A 26,710-nucleotide genomic window follows, 5' to 3' on the forward strand; every position below is an offset into this window, starting at 1 on the left:
CTACTCTTCATTGAGGTGCGTGGGCTTCTCATTGCAGTGGCTTCTCTTGTTGCAGAGCACAGGCCCTAGACATGTGGGCTTCAGTAGTTGTGGCATGCGGGCTCAGTAATTGTGGCTTGCGGGCTCTAGAGCACAGTCTCAGTAGTTGTGGTGCACTGGCTCAGTTGCTCTGTGGCATGTGGGATCTTTCTGGACCAGGGCTCGAACCCATGTCCCCTGCATTGGCAGGCAGATTCGTAACCACTGTGCCACCAGGGAAGTCCTGCATTACCATTTTAATTCCCATTTTTCTTTTCTTGTAAAGTTAAACATTCTTTAATATATTTTCCCTTTATTGAATTTTCTTTAGCTTTGTAGCAGATTTTGCTGATAGCCTTGGAATCTCTCTTATCATCTGCTGCCTGTGCTAATGGCTCCTACCTAAACCTTAACTGGAAGATTGCCCTTGAAAGATTGGAGCCAGCTCCAGCAGAGGAGCCTATACCTTCCACCCAGGTCAGCACTTAGTTAACAGCACAGGCCTGCAAAAGCTTCACTCCCTTTCCTCAAGTAGGGGGGGCATGACTCTGAGGTGAAATTTGCATTCCAGATCACCCCATGGCATCAGATTGAGGCTAAACTTCATCTAAAAAGACATCTTTGCCTAGCTCTTTGCTTTCCTTATCCTGCTTCTCTCACTACCTTACAGGTAGCCCGAGCAGAACTCATTTAAAAAAAAAAAATCTTGTATTTCAGGGTCTGCTTTAGAGGACCAACCTAAAATAAATATACTGTTCTTATTTACATGGTGTGGCCTTAATGTATGTTTTTGGTGCTTTTTGTTTGTTTTTACTGTCTATTCCAGAATTTGAAGAATATAGAGATCTGTTTTCATGTAATATTTCCATAGGAAAACAGATCAGTATGATTCTTTTTACACTCCTACTGTAAAAATAGATTCAAGTTTCTTTTATTTTAACAATTAATTACTTTAAATCTCATTTGCCCAGGAACATTACTAACTCAGTCTAAACGGGCTTTTCATGATTTCAAACTCCAGGTGGAAAGAGAACAACAAAGCCTAATAAATACACTGACTGGGATAGATTTTTTTTTTTAATCGACTGCCAGAAACTTTCTTAATCAGGTATCATAATGCAAAAATGTTTGATATTGAGGATTAAAAATTTAAAGACATATACATTTAAAAGTGGGAGTATTTATTAATTTTGATTTGATTTGAAGCTAAAAACCTGATATTTTAAATTTCATAACATAATATGTAGTATGGAATTCAAATTTGAATCACTTATCTGAGGACAATATTTTTTTTTTATTCTTCTGTTTCTGTTTTGTTAATTTATACTCTTGTATTATATTGTCTTTCTTCCATTTTCTTACATTTACTCAATTATCCTATTTCTAACATCTTGAATTGGACAATTAAATCATTAATTTACAAATTTTCTTTCTTTTTATAACATAAACATGTAAAGATACAAATTCTCCTATATGCTGCATATTTTTTTATATTTATTCTACATATTTTTCTAATTGGCATTGAGATTTATTTTATGATCTATAAGATACATAACATCTGTGTTTTCTTACTTCCAGATGTATAAGGGAGTTTATAAAATCATTTTGTATTTGGTTTCTAAGTTAATTCCTTTACACTTAGAAAATAAAGTTTGTATAATAACAACTATAGACTTTGTGATCTTGTTCAAGGTCAATTATTTCAGTAATGTATATTTGTTTGAAAGCATTGTGCATTCTTTATTATTATTGGGGTCTTGGGATGGTCCAATATATAACATTCATTCTTCCCTTAAAAGATGAAGAGAAAACCATGTTGTTAATAAATTATAACTTCTGTTATTGGTAAACATGACATAGAAGAATATGGTTAATGACTGGGGCAAACTGAGCTTCCTAATGCTGAACCTCAGAATGAGACTTACCCATTCAGTATCAACCAATAATAGAATGCTGCAGTTCCTACACTGTATGGGCAGAGGAGCAGAAAATACGTGCCCTCTGGAAGCATGTTGGATCCCTAAAGGCAAATAAAATAAAAGTCTGGACTATGCTTACCAGTTCTTTACAAAAAGTCAGTAATCAGATGTCAATTGATCTCACCTTGGGAAGAGTGAGGAAAGGGGTAAAGAGAGGCCATGAATGTTTAATAAAAGGCCCTTTACATTGATGGAATCATCATTAATGGGTTTAAGGATCTTTATGTATCAGTTAAATCAAGCACTCAAAATAATATTCAAATCTTTTAAATCATACTTAATTTTCATCTGCTTGATAAATCAATTTCTGAAAGAAATATGTTAAAATCTTTATAATTGTGGATTTGTCGATTTCTCTTTGTAATATTGTAGTTTGCTTCATATTTTTATAGTCTATTCTTTATCAGCTGCATATAAGATTAAAATTGAACTCTCTGGTGAATTATTCCTCTCATCACTTTTTCTAATACAATATTCTGTCTCAATTCAAGTTAATACAATATTAATATAACTCATCAACTTCCTTTCAGTTAATATTTGTTCAGTATCTCTTCTCCATTTCTTTCTTCCAAATAATCCATGTCCTTTAAAGTACATAGCTCAATTCCTAAAATACAATCTGACTGTCCCTTTTAACAGGTAGATTTCGGTTGTATTTCCTATTTTACCCTAAAGTTATTTACACTCACACATTTATACATTTTCAACTGGAAGGGCCCTTTTGTTTCTGTAATAAATTTCTAATTTTATTGCATTGTAATCAGAGAATATTACTTGTACTGCTTTTCCTTTGTGGAACTTATGGAGACTTTCTATGATCTAATATATCGTTGATTTTTGTAAATGTTCTTTATGCCCTATAGAAGAAGACATATCTGCTATTACTGGGGCATACAGTTTGGAATATATCCATAAAATCTCTTTTATTAGTTTTATTAATTCTTCTAAATTCTTCCTTATTATTGCCAACTTGATTTGTCTTTAACTTTGAGAGATGTACTAAAATCAGCCATTATTAATATGTTTCTATTTTTTCTTGTATTGCCTATAATTTCTGCTTTGTGAAGTGGTTGTTGTATTATCTGATGCATTGCTATTCATTACTGTATATCTTATTGATGAAATTTTGCATATAGTCTCAAAAGTGATTGGCTTGTAATTGTCCTATCATGTAAATTTCCTAAAGAGTTTTGATATAAACAGAATTTAATAACACAGGTTGGGTTGGGAAGTGTTTCTGGACTTTCTGTTCTTAGGACTAATTTGTGATTGGTGTTATTTCTTCTTTAGATATTTCATAATTCACTAGTGGAACCATTTAGGCTAAGAGTTTTCTTCATGGGAATGATTTTATTTACAGTTTCAATTCCTTTAATAATTAGTGGGTTACTCTTATTCTCTATTCCTTCTTGTACCCAGTGTAGAAAGTTGTACTATATATAAATTTTCCATTTTTAGCTTAATTTTCTAATTATTTGATATAAAGTCCACAATTTATGATCTTTTCAATGTCTGTTTATTGTGTAGTGATATACTTTTAAAATTTAGTTTCTGGTATTATTTGTGCTTTCTCTTTTCTTCTCCTGGCTATCCTCATTAGGACTTTCAGTAAGTTTCTCCAAAGATCCACATTTCAGTATTGTTTTTCATTTGTTTTATGTTTCACAAATATATGCTTCTTAGATTTTCTTTCTTTCACTTGACTTTAGTTTAATTTTGTTATTTTTGTAACTCTTTGTGATAGATGCTTAAATAAATGATTTTCAGTTTTATCCATTTTTAAAATATATATTTAAAGCTTCTAACTTCCCTTTATTCAAACATTTAGCTCCATCCCACAAAGTTTTGGAAGTTATATGTCCATCATCTTTCAGGTTAAGATTTCTTACAGTCCACATTGTGATTGCTTCCTTGATCCATGAGTTCTTTCAAAGTATAGTGCTTATGTTACAATCATAGGGGAATTTTATACTTAGCTTCTTGTTATGAATTTATAGCTTAAATATACTGTGGTCAAAGAACGTATTCCTGTAAGACTGGAGTCTTTGAAAATTGTTGAAACCTGCTTTATGATCTAGAATATAGTCAATTTTTATAAATGTTGTGTATGACCAGAAAAAATATATTTAATAACTGACACATTTATTCACTGAACAAATTTATCTTTTATTATTGTATTTGAAATTATATATTTATTACTATATTAGCTATATTAAAATGTTATTGCTTTATTATGTTATCATGGTATAATTTTTATTATATTGGAGAAGTTAAGAAAAGGGACTGGGTTTAAATTCTAACTCTACCATTAACTTGGTATATGGCCATGGCAAAGCTGCTTAAACTCTTTGTACTTCAGTTTCTATTTCTGTAAAGTTAGAAGAACAATAGCGATTAACTAATAAGGTTTAGTAAGAATCAATATAGTTACTATTTGGAAAGTGCTTACAGCAGTGACTATCACACAGTGTGTTCTATAACTTTTGGATGTTATAAATGAACAAAAAAAGGACAGAGAGGAGCTAGGCAGATGGTTCAAGTTGTGATATATGTAGAGTGAAGTATGTACACAATAGTCCTTGTGATAGACTGGTCAAAGACTTAAAAAATGAGACTTTTCAAATACTTAATGGAAAATTTCTATGCAAGTTGAAATACCACTGCAGCATGCACTTTTCATAGATCTAAAAGTAAAATGCAAAACTATAAAACTTCTAGATGAAAGTATAGGAGAAATTCTGCATGACCTTGGCTTTAGTGATGAGAATTTACATATAACAACAAAATCATGATGTGTAAAAGAACAAATTGATAAGTTGGACTTTATTAAAATTAAAACTTCTGCTCTGTGAATGATACCATTAGAGAATGAAAAGATAAGCCGCAGACTGGAGAAAGGATTTGTAAAACATAGATCTGATAACAAACTTATATCCAAAATATATTTAAAAACTCTTAAAACTCAACAATAAGAAAATAAATCACCCATTTAAAAATGTGGGAATACCTGAACAGCTCAAAAAAGAAGATATACAGATGGCAATTAAACACATAAAAAGATGCTCAACATCATTTGCCATTAGGGGAATATAAATTAAAGCAAGGTGATATCACCACACACATATTAAAATTATTTAAATACCAAATATCTGAAAATACCAAGTGTTGGCAAGGATGTGGAGCAACAAGAACTTTCACTTATTTCTGGTAGGAATGCAAAATGGTACAGCTAATTTGGAAGGCACTTGGGCAGTTTTTACAAAGCTAAACATAGTCTTACCATGCAATCCATTAAGCAAACTCTTAGGTACTTACCCAGCTGACTTGAAAGTTTATGTCCATACAAAAACTTGCATATGAATGTTTATAGCATTTAATCATGATCACCAAAAACTGGGAGCAACCAAAATGTTCTTCAATAGATGAAGGTATAAACAAACTAGTATATCCATACTATGTAGTACTATTCACTGTTTAAAAGGAATAGGCTAGGGAGGAGAGAAGATGGCGGAAGAGTAAGATGCGGAGATCACCTTCCTTCCCACAGATACAGTAGAAATACATCTACACGTGGAACTGCTCTTACAGAACACCCACTGAACGCTGGCAGAAAACGTCAGACCTCCCAAAAGGCAAGAAACTCCCCCCGTACTTGGGTAAAGCAAAAGAAAAAAGAAATAACAGAGACAAAAGAATAGGGACGGCACCTGCACCAGTGGGAGGGAGTGGTGAAGGAGGAAAGATTTCCACGCACTAGGAAGCCCCTTCGCGGGCAGAGACTACAGGTGGCAGAGGGGGGAAGCATTGGAGCCATGGAGGAGAGCGCAGCCACAGGGGTGCGGAGGGCAAAGCGGAGAGATTCCCGCATGGAGGATCAGTGCCGACCAGCACTCACCAGCCCGAGAGGCTTGTCTGCTCACCCGCCGGGGCGGGCAGGGCTGGGAGCTGAGGCTCAGCTTGGGTCGGATCGCAGGGAGAGGAATGGGGTTGGCGGCGTGAACACAGCCTGAAGGGGTTAGCGCACCACAGCTGGCTGGGAGGGAGACCGGGAAAAAGTCTGCACCTGCCGAAGAGGCAAGAGACTTTTTCTTGCCTCTTTGTTTCACGGCACGCAAGGAGAGGGGATTCAGAGCGCCGCCTAAACGAACTCCAGAGACTGGCGCGAGCCGCGGTGATCAGCGCGGACCCCAGAGATGGGCGTGAGACGTTGGGGCTGCTGCTGCCACCTCCAAAAATCCTGCGTGCGAGCACAGGTCACTCTCCACGCCGCCCCTCCCGGGAGCCTGTGCAGCCCGCCACTGCCAGGGTCCCGTGATCCAGGGACAACTTCCCCAGGAGAACGCACTGCACGCCTCAGGCTGGTGCAACGTCACGCTGGCCTCTGCCGCCGCAGGCTCGCCCCGCCTCCTCTGTACCCCTCCCTCCCCACGGCCTGGGTGAGCCAGAGCCCCCGAAGCAGCTGCTCCTTTAACCCCGTCCTGTCTGGGCGGGGAACAGACGCCCTCAGGCGACCTACACGCAGAGGCGGGTCCAAGTCCAAAGCTGATCTCCAGGAGCTGTGCGAACAGAGAAGAGAAGGGGAAATCTCTCCCAGCAGCCTCAGAAGCAGCGGATTAAAACTCCACAAACAACTTGATGTGCCTTCATCTGTTGAATACCTGAATAGACAACGAATCATCCCAAATTCAGGAGGTGGACTTTGGGAGCAGCATATATTAATTTTTCCCCTTTTCCTTTTTTGTGAGTGTATATGTATATGCTTCTGGGTGAGATTTTGTCTGTATAGCTTTGCTTTATAATAGCTTTATTTTACTTCACTATATTATAGCCTCTTTCTTTCTTTCTATTTTTTCTCCCTTTTAATCTGAGCTGTGTGGACGAAAGACTCTTGGTGCTCCAGCCAGGCATCAGGGCCATGCCTCTGAGGTGGGAGAGCCAACTTCAGGACACTGGTCCACAAGAGACCTCCCAGCTCCACGTAATACCAAACGGCAAAAATCTCTCAGAGATCTCCATCTCAACATCAAGACCCAGCTTCACTCAATGACCAGCAAGCTACAGTGCTGGACACCCTATGCCAAACAACTAGCAAGACAGGAACACAGCCCCATCCATTAGCAGAGAGTCTGCCTAAAATCATAATAAGGCCACAGACACACCAAAATACACCACCAGACGTGGACGTGCACACCAGAAAGACAAGATCCAGCCTCATCCACCAGAACTCAGGCACTAGTTCCCTCCACCAGGAAGCCTACACAACCCACTGAACCAACCTTAGCCGCTGGGGACAGATACCAAAAACAACGGGAACTACGAACCTGCAGCCTGTGAAAAGGAGACCCCAAACACAGTAAGATAAGCAAAATGAGATGACAGAAAAACACCCAGCAGATGAAGGAGCAGGGTCAAAACACACCAGACTTAACAAATGAAGAGGAAATAGGCAGTCTACCTGAAAAAGAATTCAGAATAATGATAGTAAGGATGATCCAAAATCTTGGAAATAGAATAGACAAAATGCAAGAAACATTTAACAAGGACGTAGAAGAACTAAAGAGTAACCAAGCAATGATGAAAAACACAATAAATGAAATTAAAAATACTCTAGATGGGATCAATAGCAGAATAACTGAGGCAGAAGAAAGGATAAGTGACCTGGAAGATAAAATGGTGGAAATAACTACTGCAGAGCAGGATAAAGAAAAAAGAATGAAAAGAACTGAGGACAGTCTCAGAGACCTCTGGGACAACATTAAATGCACCAACATTCGAATTATAGGGGTCCCAGAAGAAGAAGAGAAAAAGAAAGGGACTGAGAAAATATTTGAAGAGATTATAGTTGAAAACTTCCCTAATATGGGAAAGGAAATAGTTAATCAAGTCCTGGAAGCACAGAGAGTCCCATACAGGATAAACCCAAGGAGAAACACGCCAAGACACATATTAATCAAACTATCAACAATTAAATATAAGGAAAACCTATTAAAGGCAGCAAGGGAAAAACAACAAATAACACACAAGGGAATCCCCATAAGGTTAACATCTGATCTTTCAGCAGAAACTCTGCAAGCCAGAAGGGAGTGGCAGGATATACTTAAAGTGATGAAGGAGAAAAACCTACAACCAAGATTACTCTACCCAGCAAGGATCTCATTCAGATGTGATTCAGAAATTAAAACGTTTACAGACAAGCAAAAGCTGAGAGAGTTCAGCACCACCAAACCAGCTTTATAACAAATGCTAAAGGAACTTCTCTAAGCAAGAAACACAAGAGAAGGAAAACACCTACAATAACAAACCCAAAACATTTAAGAAAATGGGAATAGGAACATACATATCGATAATTACCTTGAAGGTAAATGGATTAAATGCTCCCACCAAAAGACAAAGGCTGGCTGAATGGATACAAAAACAAGACCCATATATATGCTGTCTACAAGAGACCCACTTCAGACCTAGAGACACATACAGACTGAAAGTGAGGGGATGGAAAAAGATATTCCATGCAAATGGAAATCAAAAGAAAGCTGGAGTAGCAATTCTCATATCAGACAAAACAGACTTTAAAATAAAGACTATTACAAGAGACAAAGAAGGACACTATATAATGATCAAGGGATCGATCCAAGAGGAAGGTATAACAATTGTAAATATTTATGCACCCAACATAGGAGCACCTCAATACATAAGGCAAATACTAACAGCCATAAAAGGGGAAATCGACAGCAACACAATCATAGTAGGGGACTTTAACACCCCACTTTCACCAATGGACAGATCATCCAAAATGAAAATAAATAAGGAAACACAAGCTTTAAATGATACATTAAACAAGATGGACTTAATTGATATTTATAGGACATTCCACCCAAAAACAACAGAATACACATTTTTCTCAAGTGCTCATGGAACAGTCTCCAGGATAGATCATATCTTGGGTCACAAATCAAGCCTTGGTAAATTTAAGAAAATTGATATCATATCAAGTATCTTTTCTGACCACAACGCTATGAGACTAGATATCAATTACAGGAAAAGATCTGTAAAAAATACAAACACATGGAGGCTACACAATACACTACTTAATAACGAAGTGATCACTGAAGAAATCAAAGGGGAAATCAAAAAATACCTAGAAACAAATGACAATGGAGATACGACGACCCAAATCCTATGGGACGCAGCAAAAGCAGTGCTAAAAAGGAAGTTTATAGCAATACAAGCCTACCTCAAGAAACGGGAAACATCTCCAATAAACAACCTAACCTTGCACCTAAAGCAATTAGAGAAAGAAGAACAAAAATATCCCAAAGCCAGCAAAAGGAAAGAAATCATAAAGATTAGGTCAGAAATAAATGAAAAAGAAATGAAGGAAACAATAGCAAAAATCAATGAAACTAAAAGCTGGTTCTTTGACAAGATAAACAAAATTGATAAATCATTAGCCAGACTCATCAAGAGAAAAAGGGAGAAGACTCAAATCAATAGAATTAGAAATGAAAAAGGAGAAGTAACCACTGACACTGCAGAAATACAAAAGATCACGAGAGATTACTACAAGCAACTCTATGCCAATAAAATGGACAACCTGGAAGAAATGGACAGATTCTTAGAAATGCACAAACTGCCGAGACTGAACCGGGAAGAAATAGAAAATATGAACAGACCAATCACAAGCACTGAAATTGAAACTGTGATTAAAAACCTTCCAACAAACAAAAGCCCAGGACCAGATGGCTTCACAGGAGAATTCTATCAAACATTTAGAGAAGAGCTAACACCTATCCTTCTCAAATTCTTCCAAAATATTGCAGAGGGGGGAACACTCCCCAACTCATTCTACGAGGCCACCATCACCCTGATACCAAAACCAGACAAAGATGTCACAAACAAAGAAAACTACAGGCCAATATCACTGATGAACATAGATGCAAAAATCCTCAACAAAATACTAGCAAACAGAATCCAACAGCACATTAAAAGGATCATACACCATGATCAAGTGGGATTTATCCCAGGAATGCAAGGATTCTTCAACATACGCAAATCAATCAATGTGATACACCATATTAACAAACTGAAGGAGAAAAACCATATGATCATCTCAATAGATGCAGAGAAAGCTTTCGACAAAATTCAACACCCATTTACGATAAAAGCCCTGCAGAAAGTAGGCATAGAGGGAACTTTCCTCAACATAATAAAGGCCATATATGACAAACCCACAGCCAACATTGTCCTCAATGGTGAAAAACTGAAACCATTTCCACTAAGATCAGGAACAAGAAAAGGTTGCCCACTCTCACCACTATTATTCAACATAGTTTTGGAAGTGTTAGCCACAGCAATCAGAGAAGACAAAGAAATAAAAGGAATCCAAATCGGAAAAGAAGAAGTAAAGCTGTCACTGTTTGCAGATGACATGGTAATATACATAGAGAATCCTAAAGATGCTACCAGAAAACTCCTAGAGCTAATCAATGAATTTGGTAAAGTAGCAGGATACAAAATTAATGCACAAAAATCTCTTGCATTTCTATACACTAATGACAAAAAATCTGAAAGTGAAATTAAGAAAACACTCCCGTTTACCATCGCAACAAAAAGAATAAAATATCTAGGAATAAACCTACCTAAGGAGACAAAAGACCTGTATGCAGAAAATTATAAGACACTGATGAAAGAAATTAAAGATGATACAAATAGATGGAGAGATATACCATGTTCCTGGATTGGAAGAATCAACATTGTGAAAATGACTCTACTACCCAAAGCAATCTACAGATTCAATGCAATCCCTATCAAACTACCACTGGCATTTTTCACAGAACTAGAACAAAAAATTTCACAATTTGTATGGAAACACAAAAGACCCCAAATAGCCAAAGAAATCTTGAGAACGAAAAATGGAGCTGGGGGAATCAGGCTCCCTGATTTCAGACTATATTACAAAGCTTCAGTAATCAAGACAGTTTGGTACTGGCACAAAAACAGAAATATAGATCAATGGAACAGGATAGAAAGCCCAGAGATAAACCCACACACATATGGTCACCTTATCTTTGATAAAGGAGGCAAGCATATACAGTGGAGAAAAGACAGCCTCTTCAATAAGTGGTGCGGGGAAAATTGGACAGGTACATGTAAAAGTATGAAATTAGAACACTCCCTGACACCATGCACAAAAATAAACTCAAAATGGATTAAAGACCTAAGTGTAAGGGCAGACACTATCAAACTCTTAGAGGAAAACATAGGCAGAACACTCTATGACATACATCACAGCAAGATTCTTTTTGACCCAGCTCCCAGAGAAATGGAAATAAGAACACAAATAAACAAATGGGACCTAATGAAACTTAAAAGCTTTTGCACAGCAAAGGAAACCATAAACAAGACCAAAAGACAACCATCAGAATGGGAGAAAATATTTGCAAATGAAGCAACTGACAAAGGATTAATCTCCAAGATTTACAAGCAGCTCATGCAGCTCAATAACAAAAAAACGAACAACCCAATCCAAAAATGGGCAGAAGACCTAAATAGACATTTCTCCAAAGAAGATATACAGATGGCCTACAGACACATGAAAGAATGCTCAACATCATTAATCATTAGAGAAATGCAAATCAAAACTACAATGAGATATCATCTCACACCGGTCAGAATGGCCATCATCAAAAAATCTAGAAACAATAAATGCTGGAGAGGGTGTGGAGGAAAGGGAACACTCTTGCACTGTTGGTGGGAATGTAAATTGATACAGCCACTATGGAGAACAATATGGAGGTTCCTTAAAAAACTACAAATAGAACTACCATACGACCCAGCAATCCCACTACTGGGCATATACCCTGAGAAAACCATAGGTCAAAAAGAGTCATGTACCAAAATGTTCATTGCAGCTCTATTTACAATAGCCAGGACATGGAAGCAACCTAAATGTCCATCGACAGATGAATGGATAAAGAAGATGTGGCACATATATACAATGGAATATTACTCAGCCATAAAAAGAAATGAAATGGAGGTATTTGTAATGAGGTGGATGGAGTTAGAGTCTGTCATACAGAATGAAGTAAGTCAGAAAGAGAAAAACAAATACAGTATGCTAACACATATATACGGAATCTAAGGAAAAAAAAAAAAGGCCATGAAGAACCTAGTGGCAAGACGGGAATAAAGACACAGACCTATTAGAGAATGGACTTGAGGATATGGGGAGGGGGTGGGGTGAGATGTGACAGGGTAAGAGAGTGTCATGGACATATATACACTACCAAATGTAAAATAGATAGCTAGTGGGAAGCAACATCATAGCACAGGGAGATCAGCTCGGTCCTTTGCGACCACCTAGAGGGGTGGGATGGGGAGGGTGGGAGGGAGGCAGATGCAAGAGGGAAGAGAAATGGGAACATATTGTATATGTATAACAGGTTCACTTTGTTATAAAGCAGAAGCTAACACACCATTGTAAGGCAATTATACTTCAATAAAGATGTTTAAAAAAAAAAAAGGAATAGGCTATTAATCCACTCTCCAACATGGATGAGTTGTAAATGCTTATTGCTCAGTAAAGGAGTCCAGTATGAGAAGGCTACATATATAAATACATGAGTTTATTTATATAACATTCTGGAAAATGAAAAACTATAGAGTTGGTAAACTGATCACTGGTTGTCCAGGATTTGAGATGGAGGCGAGGCACTACATAAATCACAGGAGATTTTTTTAAGGTGTTGATACTGTTATGTATCTAGTGGTAGATACCTGACATTATCCACTTATCAAGTCCATAGAACTTTACAGCACAAAGAGTAAACCCTAATGTATGCACATTATAAAACACCAACTAGAAAGGCAGGGTATCCCAGGATGAAATGCAAACTGTGACAACAGGCTCTAACTGCATTACAAATGTATAATATAACCTGACTGAAGAGGGTCAAGGGAAAGATGCTGACCTGAGTAACTTTGGAAATGTATGGAACCTATAATACTAAAGACAAAGGAATGTCACATAACCACTGTACTTTGATTGGAAAAGTCATTCCCTTGTGTGTAAGAGTTATCAATACCAAAACCAATACACATGTATACTGGAATTGAATAAATAAGTAAATGATTGGTGGATGGTGAGAGCCAGGTTTTTTTCTATGATAATGAATGAGAGATTATGCATGAGTAAGGAGAGAAAGCTAGAATGAGCCTTTTAGTATTGAGTTAGAGTTGAAGACAGCAGTATAAACTCATGTTTAACTCATTATAGATACAAGCTCAATACAGATATAGTTGGATATATATTTATGTATATTGTTTATTAGATCTGTGTATATACACAGATTAGTATATATATATACATATACATATATGTATATAAATATATATACATTTTCTAGCTCTATCTGCTAAGAAGGCTTAGAAGCAATGACACTCCAGTAGCAACAAGCACATTCCGTGCTCAGATAGTGGTTTCTAATTCCATTCCCCAATAAACGGAACCAAGATCCTTGTAGAAATGGCCAATTCTAGAACTGGGGCAGGAAATAGGAAACATACAAGATGAGCCTAGGGCATCTTATGGTGCCAGAAAGTAAGAAGGTGCTCAAAAAAAAAAAAACAAAAACCTCACAATGATGAGGACATGCCAAAGGGACAGAGGAGCCAACTGAAAGAGCTCCAAATGGCCAAAGTTGGAACAATTTGAGCAATAAAATAAATAAGGTAGCATATCTATGTTTACATACTGATATAAATAGATTAATAAATGAGGGAGAAAAGACTTATCTCCAATACAGCAGAATTCCATATAATGTATGTGTAAGCAACTCTTTTGCCTCTTTCCTGTTTGTCTATTTCTGTTCCCCTTAAACCTTAATTATAAAAATGAGATCACTAGGTAACATTTAACCTAACTCCTGACTTCTGTTCTACTAAATGTCTTGCCTAACCTGTTGATTCCTTTCCTGGATTAAAAGGAGTAAGAAAGAAGAATTAAGTAGTTAAAGAATGACAGACATTCTACCCCCAGCTTCCCTCTTAGCAAATTTGCAGGCAAATGACACAGCAGGTTAGCATCCAAAGGAAGATCAGGAGAAGTCAGCAGGTCTGCAAACAATGGAAAAGTGAAGCATCTGACCTCCTACCTTAATGATGAACTGAGATTGTTTCTCCTTTTTCCCTTTAAAAACTGTCATGGCTGAGCAGAAACTTTGGAGTTGGTCACGGGACATGAGTCTGCCTTCTCCCCAGATCACCAGCTTTTCTGAATACAGCACCTTTCCTTTCTACTGACACTTGCCCCTCTATTATTGACTTTTGAGTGGTGAGGAGCCGAACCGGAGTTCAGTAACATATATAGATACTGGCCCCTCAATGAGGTGGAGCAGACCTCCTTCCCACACTTAAAATGTAGGCAAGGCTTTCTAACTAGAAAAGGAAGGAGGGAGAAGTAACTTTATTGTGGAGAAATATGGCAAAATCAACTTCAGCCAGTTGATCAAGGTTAGCATCATCAGTGATGTAATTTTGATAGCATGTACTTTTGATATAATGGGTTGAGAATGGTAGTTTACCTCCCAAAACCCATAACCCCAGTCTAACCGTAAGAAAAACAGCTGGCATACCCAAATCAAGGGATATTCTACAAAATACTTGATCAGCACTCCTCAAAACTGTCAAAGTTATCAAAAACAAAGAAAGTCTAAAAAATTGTCACAGCCTGGAGGAGTCTAAGGAGACATGAACACTGAATAAAAGTGGCATACAGGATAGGACCCTAACATAAGAAGGACCTTAAATTAAAGAAAAAAAAAAAGAAATGAAAAGAATCTGAATAAAGTATGGAGTTTAGTTAATAATAAAAGTTATTTTCAATGTTGTAATCCCCCTACAAGAAACACTTTTCCATAAAACCATTATTAAAACCTGCCATTCTAACAAAGATTGTTTCTTTATCCATATAAAGCAATGCAAAGTAAGCAGAGAAGGAATAGCACTTTAAGAGATAATTTACAAATGGAAGTATTTCAGCAGAAGTAGGAGCCTGGAGCTAATGGTAACTCTGAGAACCTAGATCCTCTAGTAATTCATAGAACTCTTGGAGATAGTTTGGGACTTCCATAAGACATAGATAGGGATTCAAGTTCATTCTAACTAGGTCTTACTGGACAATAAGACCTTAGTTAATATTTGGGTTACAATTGGTTAGGGTATAAGAATATACTAGGAAGAAGACTCTTTCATATCTTTCATTAAGTAGAGAAATTTAAAAGAACACATTATGGTTTTTATCAATAAAATTACAATTTATACAGTAAGGCATATTACTCAATGACTCTGAAAGTCTGAGATATTGATTGTTTTTATTAATGCTATTGTGAATTTTAAGGAGACACTTAAAAATATTATAAGTATTTGGTATCAACAGATACTTACTTTGAGGAACATTAAGGAGGAAGAGGCCACAAAATAACAGTTTCTCCAAGGTATGTGTGCAGGGGCATCTATAACAAACAATTGGAGCTGCTCCAACTCAGGAAGATTTTTCAGAAAATGATGTCCATCAGGGTCAATAGTATGACTTCCCAAGGGGAGTGTCATCCCTGGCTGAAAGTTTTGATATATTATCTGATATATATGTATTTCCAAGACTGTCCTGTGATATTTGTAGATATGATATTCCTACATTTCAGCTACATATGGTTGAGAGGGAATCAAATGCCTACTCAATTATTCCTGAAGAATAATTTAATATGAGCAATGGCCAAGACACACCATAGGTCTTATGTAAGCAAGACCTGTGTACCTATTAGTAAGGAGGGCCTCTTCCCACTTGCAGAAGTTCCTTTTCACTGGGATAAAAGAAGTAAGTGGGAACCACAGACACTAGAAATCTACCCTCACAATATCCCATCCAGAGTTCAAACATGTAAAAATCTTTTTATCCTCATTTTCCTGAATATTATATGGTGAAAACTGCTCAAGAATAGAAGCTATATATACATGTTTTTGATAGCACTTCTCAATAAGAAGTGACCACGTATACACATACATATCTGTTGCAATAAAGATTCTGACAATTTTGATGTTTGACCATGAGAAATTTAAAGCCCAACCACTCCCTTTTTTCTTCTTCCCTAAATCTGGCAAAGTGGATAAAGAAGCATGCACATTCTCTCCTTTAGTGCCAGAGGGAAGTACAAACTTCCCTCACTCTAGCCCCACACCCAAGTCACAATAAAAAACAAAGCCACTTGCCCTTCCCTTCACTCAAGCCATTTTGGATCCATTTGGGTACCCACCCTACTATTCACAGAAAGCCTCTCTGTGTGAATAATAAGCCTTTTCACATATCCTCTTGGTGTTTCAACATTTTTAGCCAATATTTTTTTTGGAGAAAGATTGATCATACACTCTGGCAAACCACAAGACATCTATATAACTGAAACAGAACTTTCACACAGTACGTGTACTTGTTATGTGTGAGACATTTAAATATTTTCTACTTTGCTGTATTCCTATTTATTGCTTCAGAAATGTTCATTATGGTCCACTTAATCAATTTAATGATTGTCTAATGTGGTGTTATCCATACCTCCCAAATTTCTTCAGTTTTTGAAGCTGACTTACCTCAGGTCACACATATAGAATGATGAAAAAGCTTAAACTACAACTCAAGTCTCCTCACTCCCAATCCAATGCATTTTCTATTATACCATGAGTATTTTGTATGGTAATAGAAAATCTCTTCTGCAAAGAAGCAGGCCATCTGTTCATATGATATAATGTCTACAGGAAAAGAACATTATTCTGATGCTCATACTCAACCTTCTTGTGCTAACATTAATATTCTTTTCACGTTTGTGCATAAGTGAGTCTTCAGTAGCTTAAATGTATTATAGTTAAATTTACTAGGATATTATAAGTTTGAAAAGGATACTGGCTAGAATTTTTCAACTTACCATTTTTAACAATAGCCACTTTGTATGCAGTAGAATGAAATACTGACATGAATTTGCATACTGATTTTTCCTCTTTTTAAAATAAATGTACATGCTGTTTTAGAATTGTTAAGCTGCTCATCAAAGACGGGCTGCTGACATTTAAAGTATCAAAGTGTAAGTGCTATTGAAGCAGGTTCTATATGTAAAGTTGGCATTTGGAATTATATGTGTTTTGAAAAGCCATAAAATAAATAATAATTTATAAGTGGAATTATATGCTTAAATATAATTTACTCTAATGTGTGTAAACAGCAATGAAACAGTGAACAAAAAAGTTATTTAGGTAATTATAATTTTTAAAAGACCTTTACCACATTATTATCTGGATACTTTAGGAAATATTTTTTTCTCTTCTTGTTAACCTTAAAGGACTGTTTGAATTCAATACGTGAATTGAATCCAAGTAATACAAAGATATGACATCTTAAATTAAATGAATTAAAAATTTAGAAATATCATCTGATTCTTATCACAGTCACTTCATTTTCCCTATTCATACTTCACTCATAGCTAATGAAATACTTTGCTCCATCAAACAAGATAACATGCATACACACAAAGACACATACATAGGAATGTACATTCAAAGATTAGAGGGTGAGCCGGTCAGTTTTGAGAACTCAGTGGGGTATGCAGCTAAGACTTGTCTTAAATTTTTTTGAGTGTTAACATGAAGGGAATCATAGCATGCTTTATGACGTTTTCCATGGATAAAGCCCCCATGTGAATCCTGATCCCTTAGACTTTGATCTAACTTGCCACATAGAACCCTTAAGTCCTGAAAGAGAATTAAGTTAAATCTTAGCTCCATAACTTACTGAATTCTCAGGACCTCCGTTGTCTTGCTTGGGCAATAGAACTAGTAATTTTTATGACAGAGGATTGTGAAAATTAAATTAAAAAGTGGTTTTATATATATATATATATATATATATACACACATATATATATATATGTATATATATATATATGTATATATATATATATGTATATATATATTCCCAGCTCCCAGTTCCCAGTACAGGTCAGGGTGTTCTACAAATATTAATTCTATTACTCTTACTATGTGATTGTTATCCAGGCTAAGTTTGCAAAATGTCTGATGGTTTTTGGTAAACTACTTTCCCTGAAAAAAATAAAAACTTTGCATCAAGAGTGTTCACCTAGTCCTTCTATGTTCTTGGTACTAACTATTCTAGATAACAAAAACCAAGGTAAATTATCAGAGTGTCTGCCACCAGAAAAGACATGTATTGTGGGTATGGATGATTTCAGTTGGAAATTACCAACATTAATCGAGTTTAAGATATAGTCATTCTACAAAGTAAAACATGTTCATTAGGTAGAGTGAGAAGTTAGCTTATACATTTTTCACAGATAGTTAAGCATAAGATATAACAGCCAAATCTATTTAGATTTCACAAGAAGTTTTGTGTATTTGTTGATCTATTGCTAATTTTTCCTTTTTTTTTTTTACTTTGGGATTTAATTGGATCTTGACTAGACTCTGATGGTCAATAAACAAAGAAGAAGTACAGCAATTTATGTGTTTGATTATCTTATGCTTGGTATTTTTCCTGTGATGTAGAAGTTATTGCTCTCTTTTAGACAAGGAGGAAGTCAATACTCAGGTTGAAAAGAAAGCTCAGTATTTGACTTTATAAACAAAGTTCTTTTTTAACCTCAGGAAGACAAATTCTAATAGAAATCATCTGAATGTCTAGTCTTAATTATTGGAAAACAAACAAAACAATATTGGCTTGCCAATTGCTAAATTACTTAGTACCAAATGTTTTCATTTATTTTAGTAGAAAACTACTTCTAAAAGGGAAATAAAGACTGATAATATTTCTTCATTAACGTTTTAACCATTTTATACATTCTGTGAAGAAAATGAGTTATATTTCCTTTAACACTGATTTTTGTCAGCTGCTTTTTTTTGACCTACTGGAATGAATCTCCTAGGGTTTAAGTGTTTAGAGAAAGGCATGTTTTTCTCTAACTTAGCAAGATAGTTGCATCAGTTGTTGAAACTTTTTGTTTCTGTTCCCTGAATGTATTCCCTCAATGTATTCAACTGGGCATTCTGAAGATAAAGAATTTTTAAATAATTTATAACTCTATCAGAAAGCAGTGATAAAATTGAAATTCTATGGCTTTTTTCCTTGAATATTAGAAACTAGTTATACAAAAATGTATTTTCACAAGTTGCTTCAAAAATAAGACACTAAAATTAAAAAGTATTTTGTTAGAGAGTATATTTTAAAGAACCCTCTATTGCTTCTGCTGAACAAAATAATTACATTTGTGTCTATCATATTAATTTACCAATAATAGCATTTCTTAGATAGTTTTCATCTTGATAATTTCAATAATCTTTATTTTGATTGCTATATTAAATATCAAGTAATCATTAAGTAATAGGCTTTCCCTATTATTGCTAATGGGAATTTGGTAAATCACAAATGATCACAAATTAGTTTCATCTCCTTCCATCAAAAAATGGAATCTAGTTCTAAACCCTGTGGATCTGGACTGGCTTTGTGATTTGCTTTGACTAATTGAATGAGACACGAATGATGTGGTGCACATTTTAAGCTTAAGCCTCAGGAGTCCTTAGAGCTGCCATTCTCTCCCTCTAGGAATGCTGTCCGCATTTGACCAAGACCAGGCTAGTCTGCTGGATGATGAGAGACTATGTGGGAAGAGAGAGCCAGTGAAATCAGTCAGTCCAGCTATACCACTTGTGACCCTACACTTAATATTGTGTTCAGCTAGCACCTCAAAGAGCAGAGATGAACTATCATGGCTGAGCCTAGTCCAAATTTCTGACCCACAGAATTGTGAACAAATAAATGATTTTTATTTTAAGCCAATAAGTTTTGAAGTGTTTCATTATAAAACAATGGTTAACTGATATAGGGATCATAAAGATACATATAGTGATATACTGTGTTACAATGGAATGTGTGTATGGATATAGATCATTTTAAAGGACTTTTTACATGATAGAGAGACAGTAGCCTTGAGTTTGATTCTTGACTCCTCACTTACTACCTGTGTGATCTTAGGCTAATTCCATAATCACTAAGCCTTTCTTCATCGGTAATATGGGATATAAAACTACTTTCAGAGTAGTTGTGAAGATTAAATTGGCTAATTGATTTAAAGTATGTAGTGAACTGCCTGATACCTAATAAATGCGGAATAAATGTATGAAGTAATTAAGATGTGCATTACTTATAAAGTTTCTCAACATGTTAAAAAAGATGGTGTCCTTGAATAATTTTGTAATGAATTTTGTATCTAAAGAGTTCATTTTCATAGTAAAAACTAAATTGGGCCTCAATATCATTATACAATAATTAGAAGATTTTCACTGATTTTGAGTCAGTGACTGTGAGTCAGACATATACTTTAGTGCTTTATATACCACTGTATTAACTTTAATAAATAAATTGTTCTCCTTCTCATTCTTGGTAAGCAAACCTGGTCTGCTATGTTTATTGTAATTATCTTGATTTTAACTAATTGGATAAGCCTTTTATAATGGTGCTTTATTAGTCCATCTGCATTCACATAATTCTCTTGATTTTACATTATACATAATTGATGGGAGACAAATTATTTACTGATTTAAAAAGATTAGGATTACTACTGTACTACGAATCTCCTTCAGAGAGAAAGAGCCTCATAAAAAAGCCTTGAAGGGTTTATAAGAGTAAATCCATGTGACAACATGGTTGGACTTTGAGGGCATTATGCTAAGTGAAATAAGTCAGACAGAGAAAGACATATACAAAATACCTCATGACCACACTTATAGTGGAATCTTAAATACAGAAAGAGAAACAGAAACAAAAAGCTGAACTCATAGATATGGAGGAAAGATTGCTGGTTGCCAGAGGTGGGGGTTCGGGGGGAGTGAAATGGGTGAAAGTAGTCAAACGGAGCAAACTTCCAGTTATAAAATAAATAAGTCCTGGGAGTGTAATGTACAGCATGGTGACTATAGTTAATAATACTGCATTGTATATTTGAAAGTTGCTGACAGTAGATCTTAAAATCTCTCACTGTAAGAAAAAAAATGTGGTGATGGATGTTAACATTTTGTGGTGATCATTTTCCAAAGTATACATATATCAAGTCATTATGTTGTAAACCTGAAACTAATATAATGCTATATGTCCATTATATCTCAATTTTAAAAATTAAATATTTTTCTAGGAGATTTTCCCCTGGTTTTTTAGCCAAAGAACATCACTGTCCTTTCCTACCTTTGAAGTTCTCTTCCTTCTTCTATCATGGTTTCCTGTTCTTCTCCTTGGATGATTTTCAATATTGTTCACCTGGCCAAACAAAAACAAGCAAAAAAAAAAAAGAGTAAATAAAGAGATATAAAATAATTTTACTGTTCTATTTTTCTTAGAAATGAGCACTTAAATAATTGCATGTTACTTTAAGCCTTTTGAACAAAAGTTCTTAAGTTAGCTTCCAGAGATGGGTTTTAGGAGGTCCTAGGCCAAGAAAATTATATGCAGTAATTTATATATAGATGCAAAAGTACACTTATTTGATGAGGTGAGGTCAGGGACCAGACAAGAACTTTATCATATTTATAGAGAATTCCAAGACCCAATAAAGTTTAAGAAGCATTATGCTAGAGGTTCATGACTAAGAATTCTAAAAGCGTTGGAGAGAAGGTGTATATAACAAAAGAAAAATTTGGAGCCTGTTGAAATAATCCAAGTGGGAAGTGATAAATCTGAGACTAGGTCAATGGCAGTTGAGATGAAGAAGCATCCATATAATCCACCATATAAATAAGCTATAAATAAAAGAAAAAGAATATGATCATATCAATTGATAAACACAAAAATCATTTAACAAAACCCATCTCCATTTGTGGACAAATGGACAAATTCTTAGAAAAGTGCAACCTTCCAAGACTGAACCAGGAATAAATAGAAAAAATAAACAGACCAAACACAAGCACTGAAATTGAGACTGTGATTAAAAATCTTCCAAAAAACAAAAGCCCAGGGCCAGATGGCTTCACAGGCAAACTCTATCAAACATTTAGAGAAGAGCTAACACCTATCCTTCTCAAACTCTTCCAAAATACAGCAGAGGGAGGATCACTCCCAAACTCATTCTATGAGGCCACCATCACCCTGATACCAAAACCAGACAAAGATGTCACAAAAAAGAAAATTACAGGCCAATATCACTGATGAACATAGATGCAAAATTCCTCAATAAAATACTAACAAACAGAACCCAACAGCACATTAAAAGGATCATACAACATGATCAAGTGGGGTTTATCCCAAGAATGCAAGGATTCTTCAATATACAGAAATCAATCAATGTGATACACCATATTAACAAACTGAAGGATAAAAATCATATGATAATCTCAGTAGATGCAGAAAAAGCTTTTGACAAAATTCAGCACCCATTTATGATCAAAACTCTCCGGAAAGTGGGCATAGAGGGAACTTACCTCAACATAATAAAGGCCATATATGAGAAACCCACAGCCACCATCATTCTCAATGGTGAAAAACTGAAAGCATTTCCTCTAAGATCAGGAACAAGACAAGGTTGCCCACTCTCAACAGTATATTGAACATAGTTTTGGAAGTCCTAACCACAGCAATCAGAGAAGAAAAAGAAATAAAAGGAAACCAAATCAGAAAAGAAGAAGTAAAACTGTCACTATTTGCCGATGACATGATACTATACATAGAGAATCCTAAAGATGCTACCAGAAAACTACTAGAGCTAATCAATGAATCTGGTAAAGTAGCAAGATACAAAATTAATTCACAGAAATCTCTTGCATTCCTATACACTAATGATGAAAAATCTGAAAGAGAAAGTAAGGAAACACTCCCATTTACGATTGCAACAAAAAGAATAAAATGCCTAGGAATAAACCTACCTAAGGAGACAAAAGACCTGTATGCAAAAAACTATAAGACACTGATGAAAGAAATTAAAAACAATACAAACAAATGGAGAGCTATACCATGTTCTTGGATTGGAAGTATCAACATTGTGAAAATGACTATACTACCCAAAGCAATCTACAGATTCAATGCAATCCTATGAAATTACCAATGGCATTTTTCACAGAACTAGAATGAGAAATTTTACAATTTGTATGGAAACACAAAAGACCCCAAATATCTAAAGCAATCTTGAGAAAGAAAAATGGAGCTGGAGGAATCAGGCTCTCTGACCTCAGACTATACTACAAAGCTACAGTAATCAAGACAATATGGTACTGGCACAAAAACAGAAATATAGATCAGTGGAACAGGATAGAAAGCCCAGAGATAAACCCATGCACATATGGTCCACCTTATCTTTGACAAAGGAGTAAAGAATACACAATGGAGAAATGACAGCCTCTTCAATAATTGGTGCTGGAAAACTGTACAGCTACAGGTAAAAGAATGAAATTAGAACACTTCCTTACACCATATGCAAAAATAAACTCAAAATGATTTAAAGACCTAAATGTAAGGCCAGACACTATAAAACTCTTAGAGGAAAACATAGGCAGAACACTCTATGACATAAAGCACAGCAAGATCCTTTTTGACCCACCTCCTAGAGTAATGGAAATAAACTCAAAAATAAACAAATGGGACCTAATAAAACTTAAAAGCTTTTGCACAGCAAAGGAAACCATAAACAAGACGAAAAGACAACCTACAGAATGGGAGAAAATATTTGCAAACGAAGCAACTGACAAAGGATGAATCTGCAAAATATACAAGCAACTCCCTCAGGTCAATATCAAACAAACAAACAACCCAATCCAAAAATGGGCAGAAGACCTAAATAGACATTTCTCCAAGAAGACATGCAGATTGCCAACAAACACATGAAAAGGTTCTCAACATCACTAATCATTAGAAAAATGCAAATCAAAACTACAATGAGGTATCACCTCACACCACTCAGAATGGCCATCATCAAAAAGTCTAGAAACAATAAATGCTGGAGAGGGTGTGGAGAAAAGGAAACCCTCTTGCACTGTTGGTGGGAATGAAAATGGACACAGCCACTGTGGAGAGCAATATCGAGGTTCCTTAAAAAACTAAAAATATAACTAACATATGACGCAGCAATCACACTACCAGGCATATACCCTGAGAAAACCATAATTCAAAAATAGACATGTACCACAATGTTCAGTGCAGCGCTATTTACAATAGCCAGGACATGGAAGCAACTAAGTGTCCATCAACAGATGAATGGGTAAAGAAGATGTGGCATGTATATACAATGGAATATTACTCAGCCATAGAAAAAGGAATGAAACTGAGTTATTTGTAGTGAGGTGGATGGACCTATAGTCTGTCATACAGAGTGAAGTAAGTCAGAAAGAGAAAACAAATATCATGTGCTAACGCATATATATTGAATCTAAAAATACGGTACTGATGAACCTAGTGGCAGGGCAGGAATAAAGATGCAGACATAGAGAACTGACTTGAGGACACGGTGGGGTAGGGAAGGGGAAGTTTGGATGAAGTTAGAGAGTAGCATTGACATATATACACTACCAAATGTAAAATGCATGGCTAGTGGGAAGCTGCTGCCTAGCATAGGGAGATCAGCTGGATGCTTTTTGATGACCTAGAGTGGTGGGATAGAGAGGGTGGGAGCAAGCCTCAAGAGCGAGGGGATATGGGTATATATGTATACATATAGGTGATTCACTTTGTTGTACAGGAGAAACTAACACAACATTGTAAAGCAATTATACTCCAATAAAGATGAAAAAAAAAATGATAACATGCACCACAATGTTCATTGCAGCACTGCTTACAATAGCCAAGACATGGAAGCAACCTAAATGTCTATTAATAGAGGAATGGATAAAGAAGATGTGGCATATATATATGCAATGGAATATTACTCAGTTATAAAAAATAATAAAGTAATGCCATTTGCAGCAACATGGATGGGCCTAGAGTTTATCATACTAAGTGAAGTAAGTCAGACAGATAAAGATAGATATCATATGGTATCATTTATATGTGGAATCTATAAAAACGGATACAAATGAACCTATATACAAAATAGAAATAGACCCAGAAACATAAATAGGAAAAAAAAAAAACCTGTACCAAAGGGGAAAGGGTGGAGGAGGGATAAATTGGGAGTTTGGTATTAGCATATACACATTATTAAATATAAAACAGATAACCAGCAAGGACCTAATGTATAGCACAGAGAACTAAACTGAATATTTTGTAATACTCTATAATCATTTTGTTGTACACCCAAAACTAACACATTGTAAATCAACTATATTAATTTTTTAAAAATATTGAAAAATAATAAATATATAAAAAATTAAACAAATTTAAAAAGGAGGTATTTCTCAGAGGGAATAGTCTTCTTTCTTGTGGTTCTTTATCTTTTCCTATAAGTCTTCCAAGAAGTAACATTATCCTTTAGGACAATTGTGCAAACGCTTTACTTTGCCTTTTGTTTCCTACATGTTCTATGACCCTGTGGATAATAAGAAGAAATTAAAGAAGTATAAATATGGCTGTCAGAGGTGAAAAAAAAAGTGAAAAGGAAGCAATAATAAAAATGGAACCCTTAATCTAAAGAGAGTAAGCAAAATGCAAATAAAGAGGATTGTCAAGTAAAATATTGATAAATTATTGGCATAAAAATCTGAGAAAAGCATGGGAGTTTATGAAATCTGGGGGGAAACAGAAGCTTGGAATTTTATGGCTAGTTAATACTTAGAGGTTATATAATAAAAAGTTTTTATGTCCAAAAAAAGAAATAAATATGATCATATCAATTGATACACACAAAAAATCATTTAACAAAACCCATCCCCATTTATAACAATAATTCTCACCAGATTAGGACTACAAGGGGACACTTCCTCTATTTAATAAAGAGCATCTAGGAAACATCTACATCTATCATCATGCTTAATGGTGAAAAATTTAATGCTTTCCCCCTAAACTCAGGAAAAAGACAAAGGTGTCCACTATTACAATTTTTGTTCAAAATAGTACTGGAAGTTCTAGCCATTGTGATAAAGCAAGAAAAAGAAATAAAAGACACCCAGATTGAAAAGGAAGAAAAAACTATCTGTATATGGCAATAACATGATCTTGTATATAGAAAAAGAAATCTATTAGTGCTAATAAAGTGTTTTAGTGTACCTCTTTGGAGATGACATAATTGTCTACATGGAAAACCACAAGGAATTTTTAAAAAGCATCATTTCCATCAGGTTGCAGGATTTAAGTTCAACACTAAAAAGTCAATGATATTCCTTTGTGCTAATAATGAACTTGCCCACACTTTTGCTCTGCAAGTCTCTTAAAGAGGATGATAAAACAAACTACAGATTAAGACAAAATATTTGCAATCCTTATATCCAACAAAGGGTAAGTATCTCGAATATGTAATACAGCTTAACAGTGAAAAACAGTGTATTAGAAAATTGACAAAATGCATGAAGAGATATTTTCCCATAGAGAATACACAGATTGCAGATTAGTACATGAAAGATGTTCAACACCATTAGCCTTTAGGAAAAAGCAAACTGAAACCACAATGAAATATCATCACAAGTCTATCAGAGAAGTTAAAATAAAAATAACGATACCACTAAATGCTAGTGAAGATGAGGAGAAACTGAACTAATCA

General features: G+C 35.4%; 1 long non-coding RNA gene across 1 annotated transcript; it reads left to right on the plus strand.

The window, feature by feature from the left end:
* Window positions 1–3: 3 nt before the first annotated feature.
* On the plus strand, window positions 4–24,790 carry LOC309653137. The gene is made up of 2 exons (XR_014259010.1): window positions 4–5,484; window positions 12,524–24,790. It is a non-coding gene; the product is annotated as an uncharacterized lncRNA (long non-coding RNA).
* Window positions 24,791–26,710: the final 1,920 nt, after the last annotated feature.

The sequence above is a fragment of the Balaenoptera physalus genome (genome assembly GCF_965194825.1).
Source record: "Balaenoptera physalus genome assembly, chromosome: X".
In the NCBI taxonomy this organism is placed as follows: domain Eukaryota; kingdom Metazoa; phylum Chordata; class Mammalia; order Artiodactyla; family Balaenopteridae; genus Balaenoptera; species Balaenoptera physalus.